The sequence below is a fragment of the Corvus cornix genome, chromosome 4, assembly GCF_000738735.6.
Source record: "Corvus cornix cornix isolate S_Up_H32 chromosome 4, ASM73873v5, whole genome shotgun sequence".
NCBI classification, from domain to species: domain Eukaryota; kingdom Metazoa; phylum Chordata; class Aves; order Passeriformes; family Corvidae; genus Corvus; species Corvus cornix.
The window spans coordinates 32,088,387-32,110,439 of NC_046334.1; the positions used below are offsets into that span (position 1 = coordinate 32,088,387).

The 22,053-nt window shown below is 46.0% G+C and overlaps 1 long non-coding RNA gene across 2 annotated transcripts; it reads left to right on the forward strand.

Annotated features, from left to right (window-relative positions):
- Positions 1-5,750: 5,750 nt before the first annotated feature.
- Positions 5,751-20,507, forward strand: LOC104697092. 2 transcript variants are annotated; one of them, XR_002048262.3, is made up of 4 exons: positions 5,751-6,007; positions 15,926-16,251; positions 17,986-18,146; positions 18,716-20,507. It is a non-coding gene; the product is annotated as an uncharacterized LOC104697092 (long non-coding RNA). The 2 variants fall into 2 exon arrangements; XR_753113.4 differs by lacking the exon at positions 5,751-6,007 and adding an exon at positions 11,805-12,484.
- The last annotated feature ends 1,546 nt before the right edge of the window (positions 20,508-22,053 follow it).

Consider the following 22,053-nt stretch of genomic DNA (forward strand, 5'->3'; position numbering starts at 1 on the left):
CCTCCTCTGCTCTCTTACCCTGGTCCAAGAAGGAAGGGTACCACGTCAAAAGCGCAGTAGACCAAACCTTGCCAAAGTGATACTTGATTGATACTGTTCTCTGATTTTGAGATTTCATTTCCTTTCATGAAAGCAAATTCTTCATTTCATGAAAGGAAATGAAATCTTGTGATTTCAATGAATACCAATTCAGCAAGGTTTGGTCCATTTCCCTGCACTTTATGTCATCCCATGCCATTTTATTAGTTTCACTTTGTTCAGAATTTTCTCATTTTTCTTTTTAGCATTACATTTAATCACTTTCTTTGCCTCTCTTTTTGTTTCACTTTGTTCCCTGATTTTGAGATTTCGGTGAGTATCATTTTGGCAGGTTTCGGTCCATTTCATTTAGAACAAAGAACACCCTACTGCCCAAATATTGTTCCCTCCACACCTTTCTTCTTGGCACAATCCATGTGCTGGGCACCTAGGCAAGAAGCTGCTTTTACTGCTCCACTTTGGATTAAGCATACACTTTGTTTTAGGGTTGAGAAAACCACAAAGCCCAGAGGTCCAGACACACTGAAACTATAAAAGGCATGCCAAGGGGAGAACTTCATGTCATCTCATTATGCTTGATTACTTCAAGTCACTTCATTTCAGAATATTCTTTTATTTCTTTAAATTGAATTTCATTTTATTGTAAGTCTACCGTAGTCTGATTGTTTCACTTTCTTCTCTGATTTCAAGATTTCATTTCCTTTCATGAAATGAAGAATTCCTTTCCTTCATGAAAGGAAATGAAATCTTACGATTTCAATGAGGATCAATTGGGCAAGCTTCTGTTCATTTCTCTGCACTTCATGTCATCCCAGTCCATTTTATTGTTTTCACTTTGTTTCAGAATTTTCTCTTTTTTTTCTTTTACATTTTATTTCATCTTTTTTTCTCCCGTCCGCTTGTTTCACTTCATTCCCTGATTTCAGAATTTCAGTGAGTATAATTTTGGCAAGTTTCAGTCCTTTACACTGACCCTCATTTCATCCAAATCCATTTCATTGTATTCGTTCCCCTTCCAAATTTTCTTTTTTTTTTTCAATTGCATTTGATTTCATCCTATCTCCAGGATGTTTGTTACATGAAAAGGATATATGATAAAATAAAATGCGATTGAAAATAAAATTTTGAAAAGGAGTGACTACAATGAAATGTACTGAGATGAAATGAGGTGCAGTGAAAAGGACCCAAACTTGTGAAAATTATTCCCATTGAAATCCTGAAATCAGGGAAGAAAGGTAAACAAAAAGACAGGAGAAGAAATTGAAGAAATGAAATGCTAAAAAAAAAAGTAAATTCTTAAGCAAAGTGAAACCAGTAAAAGCAAATGGGATGACATGAAGTGCAGTGAAATGGACTGAAGCTTGCCCAGTTGATCCTCATTGAAACATTAAGATTTCATTTCCTTTCCTGAAAGGAAATGAAATCTTAAAATCAGAGAACAAACTGTAACAAAGACTCTGAAAAGGATATATGATCAAATAAAGTACAATGGAAAAAAAAGGAAATTTGGAAGTTGAGTGAATACAAGGAAATGGATTGGGGTGACGTGAAGTGAAGTGACAAGGACTGAAAGTTGCCAAAATTATACTCATCGACATTTTGAGGTCAGGAAATGGAGTGAAGTGAAGGGACAGGGGAAGAAATTGATTAAATGAAATCCAATTTAAAAAAATAAAATTCTGAAACTAAGTGAAAACAATAAAATGGAACGGGTTGACATGAAGTGTATGACATGAACGGAAATGGACCAAACCTTGTCGAATTCATACTCACTGAAGTCACAAGATTTCGTTTCCTTTCATGAAAAGAATTTTTGTGGCTTATGTCTGTGTGACTGCTTGTGTCTGACTGTGTTGGTCTTTGTCTGCCTGTATGTGCCTGTGTCTCCCTGAGAGAGAGCATGTGTCAACTGGTTCTAACACTGTGTTTGGTTTTTTTGTCTTTCAAGGTTTTTCAACTAATTTTTAAGTTAAGAATAAAAAAAGCGTAGTTGGGGGATTTCTTTTTCCCCCAGCAGGGCTTACCCTCCGTTCCAGACGGTGTGTGAGGCGATGTTCATCTCCAAGGTTTGGGTGCAGACCGTGCTAGGGCCAGGATTTTGTCAGGCAGGAGGATTTTGAGGCTCCTGGGAACTGTGTTCCTGTGGAGTGCTGCAAATGTCCACCGGTGGCCTGTGGTGGCCTCCACACGCTGCCCCCAGTGACACCCCTAACCACACCCTGGGCACCACCACTAATGATGCCATTTAGGGTTAGGGCTCTGCCGGTGGAGAATATTAAAATGGAAGAAGGATGTCTAACTAACACTCTGGAAAGGAAATACGATAAAATGCAACCAAAAAAAAAAGGATTTGGAAATAGAGTGACTACAACGAAATGTATGGAGATGAAATGGGGTGCAGTGAAAAGGATTGAAACCTGAAACATTTATTCCCATTAAAATCCTGAAATCAGGGAAGAAAGGTAAACAAAATGACAGGAGAAGAAATTGGAGAAATGAAATGCCAAAAATAAAAAGAGAAAATTCTTAAGCAAAGTGAAACCGGTAAAAGCAAATGGGGTGACAAGAAGTGCAGTGAAATGAAGCAAAGCTTACCGAACTGATCCTCATTGAAATCACAATATATCATTTCCTTTCATGAAAGGAACGTGAAAGGAAATGAAATATTGTGATTATAATGAGTAGAAATTCAGCAAGATTTTGTCCATTTCCCTGCACTTTATGTCATCTCATGCCATTTTATCAGTTTCGCTTTGTTCAGAATTTTCTATTTTTTTTTTCAGCATTACAGTTCATCATTTTCTTGGCCTGTCTTTTTGTTTCACTTTGTTCCCTGATTTTGAGATTTCGGTGAGTATCATTTTGGCAGGTTTCGGTCCATTTCATTTAGACAGAAGAACAGACCTCGGCCAAATTATTCTTCCCTCCACAACTTTCTTCTTGGCACAATCCATGTGCTGGGCACCTAGGCAAGAAGCTGCTTTTGATGATCCGCTTAGAATTGGGCATCCATTTCGGTTTAGGGTTGAGATAACCACAACGCCCAGAGGTCCAGACACACTGAAACTACAAAAGGCATGGCAAGGGGAGAACGGCGCTGCCCCAACATGGTTCTGTTCTCATCTTCCTGCGTGGAACTCGCATTAGCCCAGTGCCGTATTACCAGCTCCAGCTAGGGTTAGGGTTAGGTTTACATCTAGGGTTAGGGTTCAGAAAACCACAAACCCCAGATATCCAGAGAGAGTGACCATGCGAAAGGCATGCCAAGGGGAGGGCAACACTGCCCCAAACTTGCAGTCTTCTTGTCTTCCTGATTGGCACTTGCCTCAGCCCAGTGCGTTTTCTTAGGCTCCACCTAGGGTTAGGGTTACGGTTAGCGTTAAGGGTAAGGGTTAGTGTTGGGGTTTCGCCTAGGGCTAGTGTTGAAGAAACCACAAAGCCAGGAGCTCCAGGTACACTGACCATGCGAAAGGCAGGCCAAGATGAGCGCAGCACAGCCCAAACCTTACCCCCTCATCTTCCTTCCACTTGGAACTCACCAAGCCCAATGCCCTATTTCCAGCTCTGCCTAGGTTTAGGGTTAGGTTTACGCCCATGGTTAGGGTTCAGAAAACTGCAAATCGCAGAGCTCCAGGGACACTGACCACACAAAAGGCATGCCAAAGGCAGCGTGACTCTGCCCCAACCTTCTGTACTTCTTGTCTTCCTGATTGAAAGTCACCTCAGCACAATGCTCTTCCTTAGCCTCCAACTAGGGTTAGGGTTGAGAAAACCACAAAGCCAGGAGCTCCAGGGACACTGACCATGCGAAAGGCATGCCAAGGTGAGCAGGGCACAGCCAAAACCTTGCTCCCTCATCTTCTTCTTCCTGCTTGGAACTCGCCACAGCCCAATGAGCAATTTCTGCCCCAAACTAGGGTTAGGGTTAGTGTTTCTCCCAGTGTTCGGGTTGAAAAAACCACAAAGCCAGGAGCTCCTGGGACACTGACAATGCAAAAGACTTGCAAAGGTGTGATGAGGCTGACAGCTTCTCTGGGGTCCTCAGAAAGTCTAATGTATAGACAGTCATAATTTTCCTGTGAGATTTTTTTTGTTGAAATTTTGCAGCTTCAGTGAAACCCACAGGGAAATCCCTGAAGATTATCTGTGAGGGAAGATGATCTGGACATAAGGAGAATATTGCTTGCATGGGAGCTTTAGCATTTACATGGAAGAACTTGCAGATTATATGTAACAACTGTACTTTTGCTTGTAGAGCTAATTATTTTACTGCTTGAATGGTCATTGTTTGTTAGACAGCCTTGTCATTGTTTGCTAAGTAGCCAATCTCAATAAGCCACAGCAATTGTCAAGAGGTATAAGAATAGCAGCAGAGAAAATAAAAAATCTTTCACGGCTTTGGATTACAACAAGCATCGTGCTGTTATGTCCGTCTCGACAAAGCCACAGTATTCTATGCCAGAGGAGACTGGCATAGGACATAACTGCTGTTATGTCACAGCATTGAGAGTCATTGAGGCCAGCAGGCACTGCTGAGATTGGCTGCTCCAACCTCCCCAACGGCTCACACAGGATCAGCTGGAGCAGGTTGACTGGGGCCATGTACAGTCAGGTTTTGAGTGTCTGCAAGGATGTAGACTCTGCAACCTGTCTTGGCAAGCTGTGCCAGTGCTTGACAGCTCTGAGAGTAGAAAATACTTTTTCTTACATTTAAAAATGTGCTGTGTTTCAGTTAGTGTCCAATGGCTTTTGTCCTGTTGCCAGGCCTCACCAAGACCAACCTAGCTCATTCCTTTTACTCCCCCCATCTTCTCCAGGCTGAGCAGTCCCAGCTCTCTCCATCTCTCCACGTGTTCCAGTCCCTTAATCACCTTCATGGTTCTTTGCTGAACTCACTCCTGTCTTGTACTGGGGAGCCCAGACTTGGATACAGCTCTCCAGATGTGTCTCACCTATGAAGAGTGAGGGAGGGAAAAGACTTCACCTGGTTCCCCGTATGTGCCAATAAATTTCTACAACATATACTAACTGATGCCAGTAATTTAAGACAAGTGAAGACATTTCTGGCATTGTAAATCAAACAGGTGGGAGCCCTACCTCAGGAAGTGGAAGAAGCAGAGTGACATTGCAAGTGCAGAGCTGAGATGTACTAAGGTACACGTCCAAGAAGGTAGGAGAAAACGAATGCTTTGCCAGACTGAGAGTACAGTGAAAGACTGGAATAATATTTGTTTGCCACGTTTGGTAATAAATTTGATTGCCAAATGGAGGGGTTTTCAGCCACTGGGAGCTGGCAGAAGGGGGTTTTACCCCTCACATGCCGACACAAAGAAGCCCAGAGGTCAACGCTGAAACCCCTCTGGAAGGCGGCACTCAGTGTCCATCACACAATGAAAAGGGGTTAGAGCTCCTCACCCACAAGGGGCTGCATCCTTCTGTCGCTGTTCAGCAGGCACGCAGGCGAAGGCAAAGAAGAAAAGAGAGAGGACTCTCCGTATGTGTTCCACACAGGTTTATTCCCATGAAAAGACAGGGACGAAGAGGCCAATTGGTGGCAGGGTCCAGGGATCTTATACTGGGTACAGAATAGGTGGGGAAAGGGATCTCAGCCAATGGGATAGAGAAAAGCAGGTGGGATTGACAGGAAGGGAACCAATGGGAACAACATATAGGCGGGACTCAGGGAAGGATCCAATGGGGCGTTGAGGAACAAAGAACTTTCTAGAACTAATACATATTAAAGAAGGAAAATGAATATACATAACTTAATATGTAAAACAAGGTCACAAAATATTAACCAATCAGGGGAAAACATGCAAAAGATAAAACAAGGGAATCATGTGTTCTCACCATGACTGAAAGTTACATGCTAAACTTGGGTTGCTGACCGCCACAGCTGGTTGTCTGAGTTCTCCTCAGGAGAAAGAGTAGCTGCAGCCGCCTGCACCACTACAACCAAATTATTCAGGTGGGTATCACTTACAAGAGGGAGGACCCTTTTCACTCTTTGTGCGCTACTGCTGATCCTTCAGAAAGTGAAGTACTCATGAAAAAAATCTCACCGAATTTGTACAGAGGGGAATAGTCCCTTCTTGTATTCAGCAAGTGAGTGGCTGAAGCCCTGAAGCATGTGATGTGTATAAAGTCATTATCGTGGTGCAGGTCTGCATGTTATCCGGACATCACGTAAATGAGAGATCTTGTGCCTCCCTGGGGAGGGATAAGTAACCTTCCAACAAGGTTACCTGAGGGGGAGGTAATTTGTTCATCTGTCACCTGCTGGTTTATTGTTTTCAGTACATATTTAATAAGCTTTGTACTCAGACTGCATTTTTCTAAGAAGAAAGAGCACTCTGAAGGGAATATGGGTCTGACACTCTGGCTGAGCTTAAATAAAGCTGCAGAGCTGACGGACTGAGAAAACCCTGCAGCCATGGACCAGAGTGCCAGAGAAAGGAAAGGAAAGAGTAGTGGAACAGGGAGGAGAGACTGGATTATTTATTTCATTCCTTTTTCAAGGTAGCTAGGAGAAGAGATGGTGGTAGCAGTGCTACACGGCAAGTCTGAGATGATGAGATAAGGAAGCTGTGCCAAGCTTCCAGGGCTTTGGGTAGGCCATGACAGAAACTAGGCTGATAAAATTCTCCTTAGACTAGATGTGCACTTAAAAATTACAGTGGAGTTCAGGCTGTGACCTGAAGGCAGTCATGTAGAAAAAGAGATTAGGCAATGGCATGGCAAATAAAGTTTTGGAGGACAGACCTGTGATAAGGAACGAGCTGGGATTCAGAGTCCTGGCAGAGGAAGAAGCACAGATTGCAGGACAGGATGATACATTTATTACATGCTGAAGAGTTGAGTCAGTTCAGCCTTAGTGCAAGGAAGCCTGTTACTAAGGGGTTTGGACCTGGTACAAGGGAGTTGCCATGAAGTCAGCTGGGATGACTGGCTAAAGCCTGGGATCTCTGCAGGATAAGAGGGCAGGAATTATGAGGACCTTAAATCTCAACTGGCCTTGTAAGGTAGGGCTTGCAACTAACCACCTCAGAGAAAATTAAAAAGCTAACAAGGAATGGAAAAATGACCTGTTAGCCGAGTAAGTTGGACATGGCCAGTAAAGTCTAGGAATACAGTGAAAACCAGCATGAGTCCAAGTTACCTTTGCTGATCGTGGTTGAAAAGCAGCAGAAAACTTTTCCAGACACTTTAATAGAAAAAGCAAGGTGAAATAAGTGGGAAATGATGCAATGAGGATAAAGGAGAGGTTTAAAGTATTGGCTAAAGGACTGTGGAAGGAAAGCCAAGAATGAGATTTAGGGTGTGGAAACAAGGACTACAGGAGTCGAGACAGAAGCAAGTTAAGAGTTTAAAGCACTTATTCCAGGAAATTGCAAAAGCTTCTTTCCTAGTCACAACAGAAAATACCACATTTGCTTGCTTGTCAAATAGCAGTGCTCTTTAACAGCTCTCTAATGGGTGGTACGTTTTGAAAATATACTTGGAGAATATGCAAGTACAGAAGTTTATATAAATCAGGAGTAACAGCATGCCAGTGGTCTGAGTGTAATCATATGCAATGATTTAAATCTTGAAGGAACTACTGAGCACAACGTGTGTGAGGGGCTGTTTGCTGCCGTACTATGTGGCAAACAGAAACAAGTTATGAATGCTAGGAACATGTACGTGAAAGCTAAAGCGGAAAGGAGTCAGGTGGAGGGAAGGTCACAACTGTGGATGTTGGGAGAGGAAGTTATGGATGCCGAAAAGGTTCCTCAGACGTAGCAGATAGATATTTAGCAAAGCAAGAAATGCTAGTGGCACTATAAGTTGTTTCATGCTTCCCTTTTTCATCTGCTTCCCCATACACTTTCAGCTTTCCTTGGGAGACTGGGATTACTGAGGGGCATCAGGATTCCTAGGAGGGATCGCTGCTGGAGGGAAATTCTTCCACATATTTCTCTTCCTGTTCCTTACTTTCTTCCCGTCTTGTCCCTTTTCCTTTTCTGTCCCTTATTCTTTTGCTTTATCACAGCCACCATTTTGCCTCTGGTTCCATTTTCCAGATCCCCTGGGACACTGCTGCTGTCTGCCTGCTGGGCTCAAGCTTTTTTTTTATTAACACAGAATTGTTACCTTGGGAATAGGTGGTGTTAGGAAAACACTGATATTTGTGGGGAAAGGGTGACTGGACAGGAGAAGATGATAATTTTTTTCTTAGCAGATGGGAAAATAATATTGGTAACAAGCTTATAGATACATTGTGAGAAGTGCTGATGTTGCTGCAGAAGTGGGTTGGCATCAGTCGGTGATGGTACTGATCCTTGCTGAGGAGCTGGTGGGGAAAACAAGCAGAGTGATCAGCCCTGGATAGGGGGAGAAAGGGGGCTTCTGGCTTCTCTGCCTCTCTGTGGCTATTTTAGTTATAGTGGAGAAAAAAAATAATGGGTTTGCCTTCATTATCTCCCAGCAAAGTTCGTCTTGGCCCTTTCACCCCTACAGCTTTTTCTTGTAAGGAGTGATTCATGCATGTGCTTGCTTATGGAAATAGATTTGCAAGACTTGCCAAACAACGCACCTCCTAAAAGCACAGCTGGGTGCTGACACCGCAGTGTTTCCCTCAGTCCAGAAAGTAAAATCCAGAAATAACCTTCCATCTCTAACAGCTTGATGACTCACGCAGGCTTTGGAGGGGTGCAGGGATTCCCATCCCCAGAAAGCCCCACTGCTGCTGCTGGGGGCTCGGGGAGAGCTCACTGCCAGGGAAGCAGCTCCTGGCAGAGCCTGCACCAGGAGATGACATCCAGCCCATCAAGTCAGAGCAAATTGCTTCTGTGGGGACCAAGAGCTTTACACCCAAAGGGGTATAAAAGCAGGCATGCCATGGCCCAGGCTCCCTGGGGATGTGTGTCTGCAGCTTCCCAACAGGGAATGGGGGGAACGATGTCAGTACTCGTGGTCCTGATTCACCCAACTTCCCAGCCACGGCTCTCACTGTGGCTCTGCTGGTGGTTCCTAAATGATATTTTCTGTTAAAACCACCAAAGCCATTAGGGGGCTTGTCTGGAACTCAAGGGGTTCATCCTTGTGAATGAGCACCTCTGGGGTGGTGCTCATTTCTATAATGACTGAGAATATGTGCTATGGCATCTACTGGAATCTAATTCCAACCTCCCCCCCTCCACGGCAGGGGGGTTGGAACTATTGAGTTCTCTTCCAATGCAGGCCATTCTATGATTCTATGATCTACAGCGATTATTCTACTAAGACTGAGATAGCCACTAAGATAAAGATATCCATTCAGTACTTACAGAATGCACAGTTGCTCTGCACTGTCTGAAATTTCTTACTGGGCTGGTCTTTGGCATTTTTGCTCCTTTGCCAGTCCAAGAGTATGAAGATTTAAGTAAAACTGTCTATGGGAATATTTAACTTTCTCCACTTCCTGTGGATTGTGCTTTTATTATTGTTTTTAAACACAGCTAACCCAAGTTCACCTTTGTATGTAATGGAGCAAAATTACTCCTAGCTCCTCACAGCTTCATCAGGAGTGTGAACGTAGCGTCAGCACAGGCTCTGCCTCCAAGAAGTTACATAGATAGATGTGTGTGTATATGTATATATATATATACACACACATATATATATGTTAGCTAGCACAGGTGTTTTGGGGAGAGAATATGATATTTTTTCAGCATTTAGATTGTCTCAGTATCACAGTTATCAAGAGACAAGATATAAAAGTGGGACATGTGGGATATGCCCAGCCACTGCCCTGGAGGGATGTCTGCTGAGATAAGGAGATTGAGCAATCTCCCAGCAGGACTCCCTGGAAAGGCAACTACTTTTGGGTCATGGAGAGGAAAGGTAGACCCACAATCCTTTGGGAGACCCTATGCAGATCGTTCTGTAACCCATTGGTCTGTCCCAGACCCTCTGTAATCCATTGGTCCCCTTGCTGATCCCCTGTATCCCTATAAAAGACCAGTTCGCCTCTGTAGAGAGAGAGAACTCGTCCCTGGCCTTCCCTTCGCCGGAGGGAACCCACAATAAAGCTACCTTCGTGCGGAACCAGCCATACGGGTCCTCTCGTCTCTCTCTCCGGTCTGGTTTGGCCTAGAGGCTGCCCTGCAGAGCTGAGCTGGAATCACGAGCTGATAATCACTAAAGAGCTGACAGCCTCTCCAAGGGCCCCTCTGCCAGCAGCTGAGAGGAAGACACCAGACCCCGGGAAGGCGATTCCTTTCGGGACCATCTCCCCGGACCGGTCACCTCTTCCTGGGTCACAGCCTTGGACCCCTCACCAGCTGTAATAATGACATTGCCATGTCTGCCTTTTACCCCCCCTTCCTGTGTCCACATGTCTAATCTGGCCTTTCCTCTGGGTTTCTTCACTGCCTTTTTCTAGAAAGACCGAGGGATTTTCTAGTTCCTCTGAAGCACAGAGATGACCCAGTGATGGCTTAAAGCCTCTCAGCCTGTGTGGCAATAGCACCAGCACCAAGAGCACCTGCAGCCCATCCCTGCTTGTGGGAGCAAACCCCACAGCACTGGGTCCCAGGGGACTGGGGCTGGGAGAGATAACTGCAGCTCGCTAAGCCAGAATTTCTCAGGAATCAGAGCACAGCCCAGGAAACAGCACTTCAGAGCTGAAAAGTATATGTGTGGGTAACATTATTGTTTCTTTTCTCACTGTTGCTGGCCTGGCAACCTTACCTGCCCTCAGTGCACTTCCTTCAACTGAAGCAGGAGGCCAGAGATGACCCTGTAAGGTGAGGATGTGCTGCCGAGGAACCAAAGCCAGCAGCCAGGTCAGGAGCTCGCCTGCTCAGAGCACACTGCATGTGTTTGCAGAAAACCTGAGCCTGTGGGAGCTCAGGGGGCTTCCTGGTCAGTCCCTGGGATTCACATCAGGATGATGAGAGCACATGTGTTATGGCAAAAATATCCTGTGCAGTTGAGCAAACTTTGCCAAAGTGTTCTCAGGAGAAGAGAGTGATACAGTGCACAGCAGCAAGACAAAGGGATATCTGGGCTACTTAGAGCTGGAATGGAGTTTTGGGTAATATTATTAATGGTGTAATGCTTTTTTTAGTGAAGCTTGTGGAGGAATATCTTTCTATCTAATGGAATAACTGTCATTATTTCCTGGCTCTGAAATATTTCCAGTCTCCTGCAGTATGACATGTACTGGAGAGGTCTCAGGGATTGCCTGTTTGTGAGGGCAGTGAAAGGCCAAGGCTCAGGGAATGGAAGGAAATAAGAGAGGATTGAGAGGCTCTAATATGAATTTAATAGCAGAAAATGCATTCTTCCAAAACTCCTATTTTTTTTAATAACAAAGATTAATTAAGGATAAAACCCCCTGAAATACACATCATTTGAAAGAGATCAGCTGGGAATGAAGCTTTAGCAAAATTGTCAAAAGACTAAAGACATAATTTATCTCTGCAACACAGCTGAGGTGCAACAAAAAATGCATTCTGCTGAGCACTGAAAATTAAATTAAGTCATGCTTGTGTGAGCATTTGAACATCACTGGAATAAAACCCTGGGGTTTTGTAAAAGGCTTGGATACTAAAGTCTTTGGGATGGCTGTTGCAGAATGGGCTTGCCTGGTCACAGGCAAGCTGCTGCTCCATCAGTGGATCACAGTGAATGCACCCACAGTGGCTGCTGAGAACTGAGGGATGCAATGGCTTGGAAATCACCATCCCTGGAAGGGTTCAAAAGCCGTGTAGATGTGGCACTTAGGGATGTGGTTTAGGGGTGAATGCAGTGGTGCTGGGTTAGCAGTTAGACTCGATGGTCTTAGAGGTCTTTTCCAACCTTAATAATTCCTGCTGGTCACCCAGACTTCCAGGCCTTTGGTGAGGACCTTGTCCTCCTCAAAAGCTGCCGCCATCCCTAGTGATGTGCAGGGCCGTTGGTGGCTGCCTGATGCCTTCCACAACCTTCTCCTGGAGCTGCAATTTCACAGAGTGTAGCTCAGAACAACAAACACTTGCAAGGTACATCCTTCAAGGGGGTCCTTGCAAAGCCTTCCCTGAACTGAATTGCACCTCCTGGGAAAAAAGAACTGTAATTCCTTTCTCCTTTTCCTTTTTTCATGGCAAGCAATTCATTCGCACACCCAGTAAAAGCAAGCACTCAGAGAGGCAAGACCATTTACGTCCACCCTCTTGTGCTGCTGCACAGCAAGCAGCAGCACGGCCCCAGTGAGGAGCTGGCGGTGCCGGCCCCCCTGCCATGCGAGGTTCGGAGCATCCGGGCCTGTGCATCCCTACGTTTAAGCGAAACCCGTTGCCATGGTGACAGCGGGGCTTACTAAATATGGCCTGTGATACCCAAAATCTCGTGGGTGGCAACAGCGGAGGTGCGCGCAGCGTCCCTGCCGACGCCAGAAACCTGTTGGTGGGGCTCACCACAGGGGAAAGTGTTTGCACTGGTGAGTGAACGAAGCCCCTGCTCTGCTGCTGGTGTTAATCGTGGGTTGCTGATTTTTACCTTCCGCAGCGCCCCCGGTGCTCCCCAGATCGTGCAGACCGGCTCGGGGCCCTTGCGCTGCGGCTGATAAGAGGCTGCAGTAGATTTATCTTAGGGGGGATTTGCAGCCTTTTACTCCTTGACGTGGCAGGCTTCCTTGCTTAAAGCGACGTAGTTATTCCCGTGCTTAGCTGTAAAGGGCTGCATGGAGGGAGGGCGAGATTACACCTGATACAATTATCAGTCTTGTAATTACAGGCAGCAGCCCCAGACACCCTCCTGGATTTACTGTACGAATCTAGTAAGACTCAGGCGTGGGAGTGTTACAGGCTAAGGTGAACTGTGTTTCCCAGGCCTTTTCCTGCAGCTTTCGGCGAGAGCTGTGGTGTGAAACGCAGCGATGTGCGTGAAGCTGGAGGGCTGGCCGTGCGTGTGTCCATCCGGCTCCGCTCGGCAGTGTCCCGCTGAGGAGAGGCAGGAGGGTCACACGCTTGCGTCCCCACGATGCTCGTCCCTCCCAGGCGCGGGGGCGGCGTTTGCTCGCAGGACCTGGGAGCTGTTCGGTGCTGTCTGACCATCTGCGCAGCTCTCACGCTGAGCTGGGGGTTGTAGGAGCAGTAGGACGTGAGTCCACAGTGCCCCCAGCTCCCTGCGACAGCCTGGGCAGCTTCTGCGCTTCCCTCCCCTCCCTTCCCTTGCACCAACAGATCTCGGTGCAAGGCTTCCCACAGTGTGGGGCAGGATACGGGGGTCCAGCCCCCACTGACAAAAGGCTCCCCTCAGGTTTTGGAGCCAGCAAGGCAGCCCAGCAGGAGCCACACACTCATCTCTGCCAGCTGTGGGAGATGCATGTGGGATGAGATGGAGCTGGAGCATGTAGGGAAGAAGTGCAAGGTGAGGATCCCCTATGCCTCGATACATGCAAAGGAGAAGGGAATACATCAGTGGTTACAGCTCCTGCTTGAGCTGTCTCTCAGAGCTTCCCAGCTTCTTGGAGCAGCCAAAACTTTCCTAAGACAGATTTCCTGAAAAATGATAAATAGCTCATTCTTGAGGTATGAGGCATTGGGAGAAAAAGGGCAAGGAGTGAGAAATCTGATGCTGCAAAACTTCCAGAAGCCATTGCAGTTGATACATAACAAACCTAGAAGCAAAGGCAGAGAGGGAGGGAAGAAGACGTGAGGCAGCCCTGCAATGGGCAGCTGCTTGCTAGAAAACGAGAGAGAGGAAAGGGGAGCCAGGCACACCAGTTTTGCAGGTAAAAAACACGTATCCGTAAAGAGAGGTCAGAAACAGGATTTACTCAGATGGTATGAAAGCCATCGGGGACATCCACCCTCGACAGCTGCCCCAGCACAGGGCTGGTGGCTTCTGTGCTGGGTCTGGTCTCCAGGTTGGTCCAGGGCACTTGGCCAAGTGTGGGGTACATGGGGCTGGGGCTGTGCTGTGGCTGGTAGCATCTAAGGGGGCAGAGAAGAATTTGGTGGGAACCAGGGAGGGAGCCTGGAGGATGGAAATCACATATCACCCTCATTTCCATTTCACAATGGAGGCGAGGAGGTGTCTTTCGGAGGTTGGAGGTGGTTGTACTTTTTAAATACTGAGTGAAATGTGAAAAATAAAATTGTTCCTGGTCCTACACCCTCGGAATGATTTCTGTTGGTATTTAATCCCGCTTGTGTTTCCCTACCCACCACGTTCTGGTTTTTCTCTGTACTTTTGGGAAAGCGGTGGGAAAGCAGCAGGAAAGCAGCACACCGCTAATTACAACCCAAGGCTGTTTGGACAGAGGGGAGGGAGGCAAAGAGAAATAAATAAGTAAATTAAAAGTCCCATCATCATCTGAGAATATGGGTCCCACTCTTTGCAAAGCCCACAGTGGGTTCCAGGGAGATTGGAAGTTATTGGTAGCAATTTGTCCGGAGTCTGGCTGGCTCAGTGTTGGACTGGTGGCAACATTTGGTCTCCATCGTTTGCACTGCTGAGACAAGATAAAATGTGTCAGTGTCAGGGGTCTTGTTTGGGGACAGCTGCATGGCCAGGGGGTGCATCAGCCCCAGCTCTGCAGGGGCAGAAGGAGCTTTTTGGGGCAGTTGCCAGTTGCAGGGTGGGACAGGTAGCTGCTGCTGTGATGCCCAGGGAAGCACCATGTGCTGCACACTGCGTGTACTGGCAGGGTTTGCTTTTATGGCAGGCATATCTCAAGAGCTTATGTTTAAACTTCCAGGCTCTCTTTGCATCTGTGTGCTGTTGGATTGCACAGTTGTATCCTTCATTAAAAACAAATGTGAAGGCACCTGAGCTGCCTCTGGGCAAGGAGTCAAGCCTTGGTAACAGGAGCATGAGGAATGAGGGAGGGAGCAGTGGTGGACATGTGCATCCCCAGGATGCTCCTTTTGCTTCCTCCCCACAAACTCCTGGTGTCTTGGCTGGTGGGGCTGGCAAGAGGGAGCTGTCAGCGGATGCAGGCAGGGGCTGCTGCTGCCCGCATGGTTCCCACTGCCAGTCAATTAATTAATAAAGCTTTCTGGCACCTTATCAGATCCACAATTCAGTCAGTTTAGGCTCCCTGCAGTAAGTAATCCATGACTGTTTTTATTCACTTTTCTTTCTGGCTGCAGGTCCCTTAGCAGGCTGCCTCAGCCCAGCAAAAAAATCAGGCAAATTGTTCTCAAAATGGGTGTGGTGAGTGTTTCCCCTGCCCAGTGCTCTGCCTTGCAAGTTCAGCTGAGCTCTCTGGACATCATCTCCTTGAGCCCATCACCTTGGGATAATTCAGAGCAGTTGTGCAGTGGTCAGCTGCCAGTAGGGTTTTTTCCTCCTTGGGTAGGGTTCTTTTGCTTTGTTTCAGGATTTGGGGGGTTAGCGGACTTCTGGTTGATTTTCATGAGGTCACATTGGCACAAGTGGCTGGTGGAGGAGGGGAGAACATGCACTTTCTGTGGGACAGTGGGGAGGCACTTTCTGTGGGACAGCATCTGCTCACTTCCCTCTGTCAGGGAGCACAGAACTCACAAGGGTTCTGGGGATAATGGAGCTTTTTCCACACACTCCTTCCCCCATGCCTGGTAGCTCTTGTAGAGACTGTCCATTTCTTTGGCAAGGAGCTCTGCAAAAGCTATGCTCCTTAGGGGTGTGCTGGTGATGCCCATTTCCATTTCTGCCTCCAGAGGCAGCCTGGGAGCTGGTACCTGGCTGGTCCCAGTGCCTCTGATGCCCTCTGAGACCTGATGGCTCCTGATGGGTGTATAAACTGATCTGCATAGGGATTAATCTATTCCCAGAAGTTTTCACCACAGTCTGTGTTTCAGTAATCACCAGGGACCACCTGGCACACTGGTGCATGGAGCTGACCCTTCCCATCAACTGTCTCTAAGTTTTCCTTGGGTTTATCTCCCTGCAGGAAACAGAGAGATGTGATGCCTGCCAGCTCATAGCCCTAAGACAGCTTTCCCATCGATCTGCATGGGAAGGGGAACCCGTTGCCCTCAGTTCATCTGTTTGTTTCGTGAGAGCAGTGTTCCCACCACTGCTCTGTCCCTGTGCCAGCCTCTCCACGCCGCAGCCCCTGGTGCGGTGCTGGTGGACCTGCACGAGAGCCCTCCTGGAGACGGTGGTGCTGCTGCCCTGACAGCCCAAAGTGAAGCCGAAAGTGAAGTTTCTCACTGCCATGCAATGAATGAAATATGAAGAGAGAAAAAACCCCTCATCCTGCTTTTGAAAATGAAGGTATTTTTTTTAATCTTCAGAAGGCAGAGCACTGGGAGTATTAGATCATTGCTCCTCCATCAGCCTTTGTCTTTTCAGAGAAGAAAGGTGTTAGAGGAGAGAAATGGAAGTCAGTATTTGTGCTTTTCAGTGGAAGAGCAAGGAGTTCAAATCCCTCCAGCCTTTGACATGTACAGTTATTCTTTCGATATCATAAAATCTTGGAGGACTGAAACTACCAATGCTTATGATCATTAATGTTGTTACTAATTACTCGTCTTCCACTAGGTATTAAAAATGCACTCAAGGCTTACCCTTCTGCAGTGTCTGACACAAAAAAAAGTCACTTCTCATTTTCCAGGCCTGTTTTTTCTCATTTGAGTTGCCCTCACCTCAGCTGTGCCACTACAGGACCTGGTTTGAAAAGTTTCCATGCAGTCATATGCCCTGCAAACCCCATCATCTCTTCCCCACTCTCGTGCCTATCCTCCTATCACTGATCTTCTGGTCCCACAGGTCTCAACGTGCTGGACAGACAACACACACACATATCCAGAAGTGAGATCTGAGAATTTCCAAGCAGTTAAATAATCATTGGTTTACCCTCAAAAGCAAATTAACATGATTTAAAATGAAACTAATTTGCCTTGAAACCAGCAGATTTATATTCTAGGGCATATGAAGAAACTCAGGGATTTAGTGAACTTGCATGGGAAAAAAAAAAAACCAAAACCAAACAAAAACCAAAGGGAAAAAACCCCAGCTGCAAGCAGTATTAGCTGCCAAAGCCATAATTGTGCAAAGCTGGAAATCCCTTGCTCAGCTGAACCTAGCACACTGGTATAGCATCTTAAGTGAATTAGCTGGCATTGGAAAGCTAGCATTTCTTATAAATAATAAACCAAATATTTTTTTCAAGTCATCCTGACAGTTTTCTTGGAAATCTGAAAATACAATACTTATGTTAACCAGCTGTGTCATCTGGATCAGCATTTTAGTTTTTCAATGGGAATTATAAAAGGTAACATCTGTAAAGCAGCACAATTCATATAGATTATGAAATGCTGCCTCTAATGCAGAAATACATCAGCTATGAAGTGATAATTTAAAAATCATTATCCCTGTCATTTATTAAAATGTTCATGTTACATCGTAATTTATTCTGTTGTTTTGCCACTTTTCTTGTTGTTGTTTGGCTTTTATTTTTACTTGTTGGTCTTCTTTGCATAGACAGGCTACTCAGCTGCCTGCGCAAAAGCCAGGACACTTGTGCATGCTGTGGGTGGGACTCCCTGGTCTGTGCTTTGGGATGATCCCAGTTGCTCCCATAGTCTTGAGTGCATTCATAAATGTTAAAATTAGACCAAAAAAGGAGGCAAGGCAATGTGATCATAGTGTTTACTGAAGGAAAGCTGTTTGGTTGTTCTTCCAAGTGTTTTTAGGCTGCAAGGAGCAAGGCTGTTTTGCCAGCATGACTTTTCTCAAGGGAGATCTTTCTACTTCTACCACCCAGACCCTTGGTACCCTCAGATCCCTTCTGCAATCACTGGGGCTTTCAAATTTTGCCACACTGGGTAAACTACCCTAAAGTCCTTCCTTGTCTGAGACTTACAAAATCCAGAGAGGGGCCTCTGTGATGAACGCCGCTGGTGGTTTATTTCCCCTTCTCTATCTGGTAGAACTGTTCTCCAGGACATGCCCCATCCTGAGTAACTCCAAACCCCATCTCTCATGTCTGTGTGTCTCAAACTTCAGATAACAGGACCGAAGAAGTAGGCACAGAAGAAAAATGTCAAAAAGGCCCACAGTGTGGCTCAGTTGGGCGCTCTGAACTTGTCTTCTCATCAAGATCTCTCGTCATCTCATCATCATCAAGAGCAGTCCCATCGCCAGATCTACAAGTCCCAGGGTGATATGTAAGTGACTGTGGTTTCCAGAGCATGGCTAGAACTGGTGAGGTTCAGGCGCTGAGATCCCTTTTAAATCTTGAGAGTGGAAAATGGCCGTGGAAAGGGAGGCCCCAGAGCAAAACATCAGGGTTATCCTGTGCAGGGTGGTAACAATAGCTGTTAGTAACCATGGCAGATTTAAATTTAATTCCATACCCACATACATTGTCACAACTCAAATTAGAATAGCTATCCCACAGCGATGTGAGAAATCACAGGGTTTTAAAAATATATGGTAATTAAAACTATTAAAAAAAATAAACATTTTTATACCCTAATTTTCCCAGTTCCCCAGTGGAATTGTGGTATTGGTAATTTAAGACTGGGGGGGGAGGGAGAGGAGAAGAAGATGCACGTATCTTAGAAAGTTAATTTGGGTCTGAAGTGAAGGAATCCGTCCTGTTCTACAAAAATTATCAGCAGCTGCAGTTGAAGGATGCAGAAACCACTCTGTCCCACTTGTCATACAATTGTCCATATGGAAACACTTATTTGAGAAGGAGTAATTGAGAGCCTTAATATGAAAATCATTTCAGATTTGCCTCACGGGTGCTGGAACACTGCCCTGGATGGTCTCACCACCTTCCCACCTTCCCCCTCTGCCCTTAAACCAAGCATTGGAAGAGAGGATGATGAGCTCCACAAAAATGAAGATAAGGGCAAAAAATCCGAGCACACCGTCTGTCTAATGCCTGGCGCAGAGCCAGGTTGCCATGCATTTAGAGCAAAGGGTACACGCAAGTATTTATTTATTGATTGAGAAATGGTGCAGTGTTTCTCCGACTCGCTATCAGTTTCCAAATCTGATCTAAATAAACTCTTCCAGTGCGTAAATCCAGGCAAAATGTCATTCACCATATGTTTATTACTAAAACTTGGAGCTTGTTTGCATCAAAGTAGTTTTCACACACAGGCTGTTTGTTACAAAACCTCAGTGAGGCAGGTATAATTAGCACTAGCGCTTGAGGGGGAAAGCTGGGGCTGAGAGCAGAGAAAATAATTTCCTCGCTGCTGCAGAGGGAGTCAGCATGGGGATTTGGATTAGAAACAGCCTTTCCTACCTTCCCATTTTCTTCATGCAGATGGCTAGATTTGCATCTTTTATTAATTTATAACAATTGGACAAATTTTACCTTGCTCATTTCTTAAAGATCTTAAAATGCTTGTAAGACTAGCTTAGAAATATCCAAAACTATGGGCTTCCTACCCAAATGGCCATTACTACCTTGCGAGAAAGAGGTGTGATTAGTTGCTGTATGCCATTTTGCATACAATTAATGCTTATCAGCTGGAACACAAAACACTCTCTGAATACATCATTTATATGTGCTTTATAAGTGATCCACTCTCCTAAAGCTGGCATAACTCATTCTGATGAAGTCATGCAAAGAGCCTCACAGAAATTAGTAGCTAAAGTAAGAGCATTTTGTATGAAACTCCTCCAACCCTTTACATATCACCACTAGGATTATTATCAAGTTCTCAGAGATGCTGGAGTTTCAAATTAAGTTTTTTAGCTCTAAGGAGGCAAAAATAACAGATCTTCTTCCTTTTTTTCACTTCAGTGTTTATATGTGAGCAAACAAAATGATGGGCTGATTTTTGATATTTTCTTGTCTGCAAACAGACCTATTAAAAGATTAAATTCATGTCCAGATATCCCCCTTTAGGTAAATTCCTAATAAATATGAATCCTAAGCCTAACTGTTTGGAGGCACTTGAACAAGTTATAAAATAATAAAATGCGATCCTGCTGCACATACTGTCCTTCAGCAAGTGCTCAGAGAATTAGAGCTCCTGGTTTGTGGTTTCAAAACAGGCACCTGTGTGTTGCAGTGCCTACCTTGCAATAGAGTTTATGTCTTTCAGAGTTCCCATCGTGTATTGGCTGCTCCTGTTGAATCCAATGGGGTGGCTCTTTGGATCATGCTCAGATGGAGGAAAGGTATTGGAGCCCAGGATTAATTGGTAGCAACTGCAAGTGCAGAAGGATGGTGCGGTTGGTGTGAAATGTATGATGTACACAATGTCACTCAGTCAGGCATTTCCCTGGGTCTTAGTGCAGTATCAAAGTTAAATTAATCTAGTTCCCATTCCCAAGAACTGGAAGCTGGGAAGTTATCAGTAAATGTAAGGAATATTACACATGATGCTACTGTAATTTGGTTATAGAGCATACTACTTTAAAAGCCCTTACGTTACTATTTCAAAAAGCATTTTTAGTGCATCCAAAGAGCTACTTGTGCCTTTACAGAGAGGACATTACCTGTCTTGTTTTCATCGTCGTGCAAAAAAGAAGAAATAAAAGCTAGATAAATTATATTTTCATCAAGTTTGTTTCCCTCCTTTTGCATATGCCCTCTGGGGAATTTTCTGCAGCCCAGTGTCTTTGTTTGAAAGACAGGTGTCTGCTAAGGAAGGCAGAAGCCTCCCTTGGAATGGCAGATACAACCCCCTTCCCTCCGAGTTATTATAATTTTGAAATCAAGGGGGCTTTTAGGCAAAGATGTGGAAAACACGAATAACAGTTCTTTACTATTATATATCTATATGTGTATAACCAGTCAAACAAACACCAATAACTATGGCAGTAGCAGCAAACAATCACAAACCCAGTGCCGGCCTTCTCGGCTGTCAGGCCCTTTCCCCTCGGGTGCAGTTCCGCTCGCAGCCGGCAGGGGCGCTGGCGGCTCCCGGTGAGCAGGGCAGGTGCGATGGTTCCCCCGCGGCTGCAGGGGGCGCTCCGGAGCGAGCTCGGGGAGCGCGCGGCACCGGTGCCCTGGGATCCCGGGAAGGGATGGGACAAAGGCTTCACAAACCCCTGGGCAGCCGATCCCGGTGTCCGGCCGGGCCCTCAGGAACGGCAGGCTGAAACAGCAGGCTGGAGCAGCAGAGACGAGCACAAATCCCGGATGGCAGACGAGGTGTATCCAAACGGGGAACCCCCCCCAGAGGTGAGGGCAGGCAGGGTGAGCAGGGCTACAACGTAGCAAAGGCTTGAAGCAGCAGCGAGGCAGGGCGGCCACGGGCCGGCCTCCAGCGGGGCATGGAAGGTGGGCCAGGGATCCTGGGGATTTTATCCATAGAAGGAAAAAAAAACAGCCGACGAAAAAACAGCTTCCCTCTCCGGCGTTCGGGGACCGAACTGCCCATACACCCAGGTGAAACAAAAGAGTAGCCAGGTGCACCCCACCCTTAGTGGGTAGCTCTTTTGTTTTCCTTAAAAGTACCCCGCAATTTGTCCTCCTAGCAACAGGATGGGGGGAAAATTCCTTTAACAGAAAAAAACCCAGGAGAACTCCTAAAACCCCAACACCCAGAAATGAACCTGCTGGTAGGGCTAAAAAACAAGCAGCATGTCAGGCTTAAGCGGCAAATGGCTCTGATGCTTTTAAGCTTAGCCCTTTGTCAAGGCTGGTTTCCACATAGCACCTGCTGGGCTGGGTTATCTTTGCTTTTGGCTGATACTGCAATCACATGGGGAAGAGCCTGGAGCCAGCCCATGAAGCACAGGGTGTTTGCCCCAAATATTCCAGCAGACGGGAAGGTGGGTGCAGGGAGCAGGTTTTGTCTGGGAGTGTAGCTGGGCTCTCCTGGCAGGCGGGCACAGTGCTGGCCAGGCAGGTGGTGCCTGTCTGATACACTTCTGCAGGGGCAGCTGAGGTTATTCATCAACCCTGTTTCCTTCTTTCCACCTTCTTTACTGCTGTTTTGGTTTTTTTATGGGGTTTTTTCCTCTTTGAGGTATTGAAAGTGACAAAGCTTTCGCTGGTACGTTAGTGCTGCTTCAGGTAAGTGGTTAGCAGGTTAGAAACAACGAAGTTCAGGGGAAGCACCTGGAGTGCAGGTTGTGCTGTCAGCACAAAGGCAGGTA